Source organism: Lampris incognitus, chromosome 20 (assembly GCF_029633865.1).
Source record: "Lampris incognitus isolate fLamInc1 chromosome 20, fLamInc1.hap2, whole genome shotgun sequence".
Classification (NCBI taxonomy): Eukaryota; Metazoa; Chordata; class Actinopteri; order Lampriformes; family Lampridae; genus Lampris; species Lampris incognitus.
This window is the reverse complement of record NC_079230.1, coordinates 2,464,161-2,472,825: the sequence shown is the minus strand read 5'-3', so window position 1 is coordinate 2,472,825 and position 8,665 is coordinate 2,464,161.

The following is an 8,665-nucleotide window of genomic DNA, read 5'->3' as shown; positions in this document are numbered from 1 at the left end:
CACAGTCAACATGTAGACACCATGTAGACACCTTCACAGTCAACAGGTAGACACCATGTAGACACCTTCACAGTCAACAGGAAGACACCTTCACAGTCAACAGGTAGACACCATGTAGACACCTTCACAGTCAACAGGAAGACACCATGTAGACACCTTCACAGTCAACAGGTAGACACCTTCACAGTCAACATGTAGACACCTTCACAGTCAACATGGTGACACCTTCACAGTCAACATGTAGACACCTTCACAGTCAACAGGAAGACACCATGTAGACACCTTCACAGTCAACATGTAGACACCTTCACAGTCAACAGGAAGACACCTTCACAGTCAACAGGTAGACACCATGTAGACACCTTCACAGTCAACAGGTAGACACCATGTAGGCACCTTCACAGTCAACAGGTAGACACCATGTAGACACCTTCACAGTCAACAGGTAGACACCATGTAGACACCTTCACAGTCAACAGGAAGACACCATGTAGACACCTTCACAGTCAACAGGTAGACACCTTCACAGTCAACAGGTAGTCACCATGTAGACACCTTCACAGTCAACAGGAAGACACCATGTAGACACCTTCACAGTCAACAGGAAGACACCTTCACAGTCAACAGGTAGACACCATGTAGACACCTTCACAGTCAACAGGAAGACACCATGTAGACACCTTCACAGTCAACATGTAGACACCTTCACAGTCAACAGGTAGACACCTTCACAGTCAACATGTAGACACCTTCACAGTCAACAGGAAGACACCATGTAGACACCTTCACAGTCAACATGTAGACACCTTCACAGTCAACATGTAGACACCTTCACAGTCAACATGTAGACACCTTCACAGTCAACAGGAAGACACCATGTAGACACCTTCACAGTCAACATGTAGACACCTTCACAGTCAACAGGAAGACACCTTCACAGTCAACAGGTAGACACCATGTAGACACCTTCACAGTCAACAGGTAGACACCATGTAGGCACCTTCACAGTCAACAGGTACACACCATGTAGACACCTTCACAGTCAACAGGTAGACACCATGTAGACACCTTCACAGTCAACAGGAAGACACCATGTAGACACCTTCACAGTCAACAGGTAGACACCATGTAGACACCTTCACAGTCAACATGTAGACACCATGTAGACACCTTCACAGTCAACAGGTAGACACCATGTAGACACCTTCACAGTCAACAGGAAGACACCTTCACAGTCAACAGGTAGACACCATGTAGACACCTTCACAGTCAACAGGAAGACACCATGTAGACACCTTCACAGTCAACAGGTAGACACCTTCACAGTCAACATGTAGACACCTTCACAGTCAACATGGTGACACCTTCACAGTCAACATGTAGACACCTTCACAGTCAACAGGAAGACACCATGTAGACACCTTCACAGTCAACATGTAGACACCTTCACAGTCAACAGGAAGACACCTTCACAGTCAACAGGTAGACACCATGTAGACACCTTCACAGTCAACAGGTAGACACCATGTAGGCACCTTCACAGTCAACAGGTAGACACCATGTAGACACCTTCACAGTCAACAGGTAGACACCATGTAGACACCTTCACAGTCAACAGGAAGACACCATGTAGACACCTTCACAGTCAACAGGTAGACACCTTCACAGTCAACAGGTAGTCACCATGTAGACACCTTCACAGTCAACAGGAAGACACCATGTAGACACCTTCACAGTCAACAGGAAGACACCTTCACAGTCAACAGGTAGACACCATGTAGACACCTTCACAGTCAACAGGAAGACACCATGTAGACACCTTCACAGTCAACATGTAGACACCTTCACAGTCAACAGGTAGACACCTTCACAGTCAACATGTAGACACCTTCACAGTCAACAGGAAGACACCATGTAGACACCTTCACAGTCAACATGTAGACACCTTCACAGTCAACATGTAGACACCTTCACAGTCAACATGTAGACACCTTCACAGTCAACAGGAAGACACCATGTAGACACCTTCACAGTCAACATGTAGACACCTTCACAGTCAACAGGAAGACACCTTCACAGTCAACAGGTAGACACCATGTAGACACCTTCACAGTCAACAGGTAGACACCATGTAGGCACCTTCACAGTCAACAGGTAGACACCATGTAGACACCTTCACAGTCAACAGGTAGACACCATGTAGACACCTTCACAGTCAACAGGAAGACACCATGTAGACACCTTCACAGTCAACAGGTAGACACCATGTAGACACCTTCACAGTCAACAGGAAGACACCTTCACAGTCAACAGGTAGACACCATGTAGACACCTTCACAGTCAACAGGAAGACACCATGTAGACACCTTCACAGTCAACAGGTAGACACCTTCACAGTCAACATGTAGACACCTTCACAGTCAACATGGTGACACCTTCACAGTCAACAGGAAGACACCATGTAGACACCTTCACAGTCAACATGTAGACACCTTCACAGTCAACAGGAAGACACCTTCACAGTCAACAGGTAGACACCATGTAGACACCTTCACAGTCAACAGGTAGACACCATGTAGGCACCTTCACAGTCAACAGGTAGACACCATGTAGACACCTTCACAGTCAACAGGTAGACACCATGTAGACACCTTCACAGTCAACAGGTAGACACCATGTAGACACCTTCACAGTCAACAGGAAGACACCATGTAGACACCTTCACAGTCAACAGGTAGACACCTTCACAGTCAACAGGTAGTCACCATGTAGACACCTTCACAGTCAACAGGAAGACACCATGTAGACACCTTCACAGTCAACAGGAAGACACCTTCACAGTCAACAGGTAGACACCATGTAGACACCTTCACAGTCAACAGGAAGACACCATGTAGACACCTTCACAGTCAACAGGTAGACACCATGTAGACACCTTCACAGTCAACAGGTAGACACCTTCACAGTCAACATGTAGACACCTTCACAGTCAACAGGAAGACACCATGTAGACACCTTCACAGTCAACATGTAGACACCTTCACAGTCAACAGGAAGACACCTTCACAGTCAACAGGTAGACACCATGTAGACACCTTCACAGTCAACAGGTAGTCACCGTGTAGGCACCTTCACAGTCAACAGGTAGACACCATGTAGACACCTTCACAGTCAACAGGTAGACACCATGTAGACACCTTCACAGTCAACAGGAAGACACCATGTAGACACCTTCACAGTCAACAGGTAGACACCTTCACAGTCAACAGGTAGTCACCATGTAGACACCTTCACAGTCAACAGGAAGACACCATGTAGACACCTTCACAGTCAACAGGAAGACACCTTCACAGTCAACAGGTAGACACCATGTAGACACCTTCACAGTCAACAGGAAGACACCATGTAGACACCTTCACAGTCAACAGGTAGACACCATGTAGACACCTTCACAGTCAACAGGTAGACACCATGTAGACACCTTCACAGTCAACAGGTAGACACCTTGTAGACACCTTCACAGTCAACAGGTAGACACCATGTAGACACCTTCACAGTCAACAGGTAGACACCATGTAGACACCTTCACAGTCAACAGGAAGACACCATGTAGACACCTTCACAGTCAACAGGTAGACACCTTCACAGTCAACATGTAGACACCTTCACAGTCAACAGGAAGACACCATGTAGACACCTTCACAGTCAACATGTAGACACCTTCACAGTCAACAGGAAGACACCATGTAGAAACCTTCACAGTCAACAGGTAGACACCTTCACAGTCAACAGGTAGACACCATGTAGACACCTTCACAGTCAACAGGTAGACACCATGTAGACACCTTCACAGTCAACAGGTAGACACCATGTAGACACCTTCACAGTCAACATGTAGACACCTTCACAGTCAACAGGAAGACACCATGTAGACACCTTCACAGTCAACAGGAAGACACCATGTAGACACCTTCACAGTCAACAGGAAGACACCATGTAGGCACCTTCACAGTCAACAGGTAGACACCATGTAGACACCTTCACAGTCAACAGGTAGACACCTTCACAGTCAACGGGTAGACACCATGTAGACACCTTCACAGTCAACAGGAAGACACCATGTAGACACCTTCACAGTCAATATGTAGACACCTTCACAGTCAACAGGAAGACACCATGTAGACACCTTCACAGTCAACAGGAAGACACCATGTAGACACCTTCACAGTCAACAGGAAGACACCATGTAGACACCTTCACAGTCAACATGTAGACACCTTCACAGTCAACAGGTAGACACCATGTAGACACCTTCACAGTCAACATGTAGACACCTTCACAGTCAACAGGTAGACACCTTCACAGTCAACAGGTAGACACCATGTAGACACCTTCACAGTCAACATGTAGACACCTTCACAGTCAACAGGTAGACACCATGTAGACACCTTCACAGTCAACATGTAGACACCTTCACAGTCAACAGGTAGACACCTTCACAGTCAACAGGTAGACACCATGTAGACACCTTCACAGTCAACATGTAGACACCTTCACAGTCAACAGGTAGACACCATGTAGGCACCTTCACAGTCAACAGGTAGACACCATGTAGACACCTTCACAGTCAACAGGTAGACACCTTCACAGTCAACAGGTAGACACCATGTAGGTACCTTCACAGTCAACAGGTAGACACCATGTAGGCACCTTCACAGTCAACAGGTAGACACCATGTAGGCACCTTCACAGTCAACAGGTAGACACCATGTAGGCACCTTCACAGTCAACAGGTAGACACCATGTAGACACCTTCACAGTCAACAGGTAGACACCATGTAGACACCTTCACAGTCAACAGGTAGACACCATGTAGACACCTTCACAGTCAACAGGTAGACACCATGTAGACACCTTCAAAGTCAACAGGTAGACACCATGTAGACACCTTCACAGTCAACATGTAGACACCTTCACAGTCAACAGGTAGACACCATGTAGGCACCTTCACAGTCAACAGGTAGACACCATGTAGACACCTTCACAGTCAACAGGTAGACACCATGTAGACACCTTCACAGTCAACATGTAGACACCTTCACAGTCAACAGGTAGACACCATGTAGACACCTTCACAGTCAACAGGTAGACACCATGTAGGCACCTTCACAGTCAACAGGAAGACACCATGTAGACACCTTCACAGTCAACAGGTAGACACCTTCACAGTCAACATGTAGACACCTTCACAGTCAACAGGAAGACACCATGTAGACACCTTCACAGTCAACATGTAGACACCTTCACAGTCAACAGGAAGACACCATGTAGACACCTTCACAGTCAACAGGTAGACACCTTCACAGTCAACAGGTAGACACCATGTAGACACCTTCACAGTCAACAGGTAGACACCATGTAGACACCTTCACAGTCAACAGGTAGACACCATGTAGACACCTTCACAGTCAACATGTAGACACCTTCACAGTCAACAGGAAGACACCATGTAGACACCTTCACAGTCAACAGGAAGACACCATGTAGACACCTTCACAGTCAACAGGAAGACACCATGTAGGCACCTTCACAGTCAACAGGTAGACACCATGTAGACACCTTCACAGTCAACAGGTAGACACCTTCACAGTCAACAGGTAGACACCATGTAGACACCTTCACAGTCAACAGGAAGACACCATGTAGACACCTTCACAGTCAACATGTAGACACCTTCACAGTCAACAGGAAGACACCATGTAGACACCTTCACAGTCAACAGGAAGACACCATGTAGACACCTTCACAGTCAACAGGAAGACACCATGTAGACACCTTCACAGTCAACATGTAGACACCTTCACAGTCAACAGGTAGACACCATGTAGACACCTTCACAGTCAACAGGTAGACACCTTCACAGTCAACAGGTAGACACCTTCACAGTCAACAGGTAGACACCATGTAGACACCTTCACAGTCAACATGTAGACACCTTCACAGTCAACAGGTAGACACCATGTAGACACCTTCACAGTCAACAGGTAGACACCTTCACAGTCAACAGGTAGACACCTTCACAGTCAACAGGTAGACACCATGTAGACACCTTCACAGTCAACATGTAGACACCTTCACAGTCAACAGGTAGACACCATGTAGGCGGCTTCACAGTCAACAGGTAGACACCATGTAGACACCTTCACAGTCAACAGGTAGACACCATGTAGGCACCTTCACAGTCAACAGGTAGACACCATGTAGGCACCTTCACAGTCAACAGGTAGACACCATGTAGGCACCTTCACAGTCAACAGGTAGACACCATGTAGGCACCTTCACAGTCAACAGGTAGACACCATGTAGGCACCTTCACAGTCAACAGGTAGACACCATGTAGACACCTTCACAGTCAACAGGTAGACACCATGTAGACACCTTCACAGTCAACAGGTAGACACCATGTAGACACCTTCAAAGTCAACAGGTAGACACCATGTAGACACCTTCACAGTCAACATGTAGACACCTTCACAGTCAACATGTAGACACCTTCACAGTCAACAGGTAGACACCATGTAGGCACCTTCACAGTCAACAGGTAGACACCATGTAGACACCTTCACAGTCAACAGGTAGACACCATGTAGACACCTTCACAGTCAACATGTAGACACCTTCACAGTCAACAGGTAGACACCATGTAGACACCTTCACAGTCAACATGTAGACACCTTCACAGTCAACATGTAGACACCTTCACAGTCAACAGGTAGACACCATGTAGGCACCTTCACAGTCAACAGGTAGACACCATGTAGACACCTTCACAGTCGACAGGTAGACACCATATAGACACCTTCACAGTCGACATGTAGACACCATGTAGACACCTTCACAGTCAACATGTAGACACCTTCACAGTCAACAGGTAGACACCATGTAGACACCTTCACAGTCAACAGGTAGACACCATGTAGACACCTTCACAGTCAACATGTAGACACCTTCACAGTCAACAGGTAGACACCATGTAGGCACCTTCACAGTCAACAGGTAGACACCATGTAGACACCTTCACAGTCAACAGGTAGACACCATGTAGGCACCTTCACAGTCAACAGGTAGACACCATGTAGGCACCTTCACAGTCAACAGGTAGACACCATGTAGGCACCTTCACAGTCAACAGGTAGACACCTTCACAGTCAACATGTAGACACCTTCACAGTCAACATGTAGACACCTTCACAGTCAACAGGTAGACACCATGTAGACACCTTCACAGTCAACAGGTAGACACCATGTAGGCACCTTCACAGTCAACAGGTAGACACCATGTAGGCACCTTCACAGTCAACTTGTAGACACCATGTAGACACCTTCACAGTCAACAGGTAGACACCATGTAGGCACCTTCACAGTCAACAGGTAGACACCATGTAGGCACCTTCACAGTCAACAGGTAGACACCATGTAGACACCTTCACAGTCAACAGGTAGACACCATGTAGACACCTTCAAAGTCAACAGGTAGACACCATGTAGACACCTTCACAGTCAACATGTAGACACCTTCACAGTCAACATGTAGACACCTTCACAGTCAACAGGTAGACACCATGTAGACACCTTCACAGTCAACAGGTAGACACCATGTAGGCACCTTCACAGTCAACAGGTAGACACCATGTAGACACCTTCACAGTCAACAGGTAGACACCATGTAGACACCTTCACAGTCAACATGTAGACACCTTCACAGTCAACAGGTAGACACCATGTAGGCACCTTCACAGTCAACAGGTAGACACCATGTAGACACCTTCACAGTCAACAGGTAGACACCATGTAGACACCTTCACAGTCAACAGGTAGACACCATGTAGACACCTTCACAGTCAACAGGTAGACACCATGTAGGCACCTTCACAGTCAACAGGTAGACACCATGTAGACACCTTCACAGTCAACATGTAGACACCTTCACAGTCAACATGTAGACACCTTCACAGTCAACATGTAGACACCTTCACAGTCAACAGGTAGACACCATGTAGGCACCTTCACAGTCAACAGGTAGACACCATGTAGACACCTTCACAGTCGACAGGTAGACACCATATAGACACCTTCACAGTCGACATGTAGACACCGTGTAGACACCTTCACAGTCAACATGTAGACACCTTCACAGTCAACAGGTAGACACCATGTAGACACCTTCACAGTCAACAGGTAGACACCATGTAGACACCTTCACAGTCAACATGTAGACACCTTCACAGTCAACATGTAGACACCTTCACAGTCAACAGGTAGACACCTTGTAGGCACCTTCACAGTCAACAGGTAGACACCATGTAGGCACCTTCACAGTCAACAGGTAGACACCATGTAGGCACCTTCACAGTCAACAGGTAGACACCATGTAGGCACCTTCACAGTCAACAGGTAGACACCATGTAGGCACCTTCACAGTCAACAGGTAGACACCATGTAGACACCTTCAAAGTCAACAGGTAGACACCATGTAGACACCTTCACAGTCAACATGTAGACACCTTCACAGTCAACATGTAGACACCTTCACAGTCAACAGGTAGACACCATGTGGGCACCTTCACAGTCAACAGGTAGACACCATGTAGACACCTTCACAGTC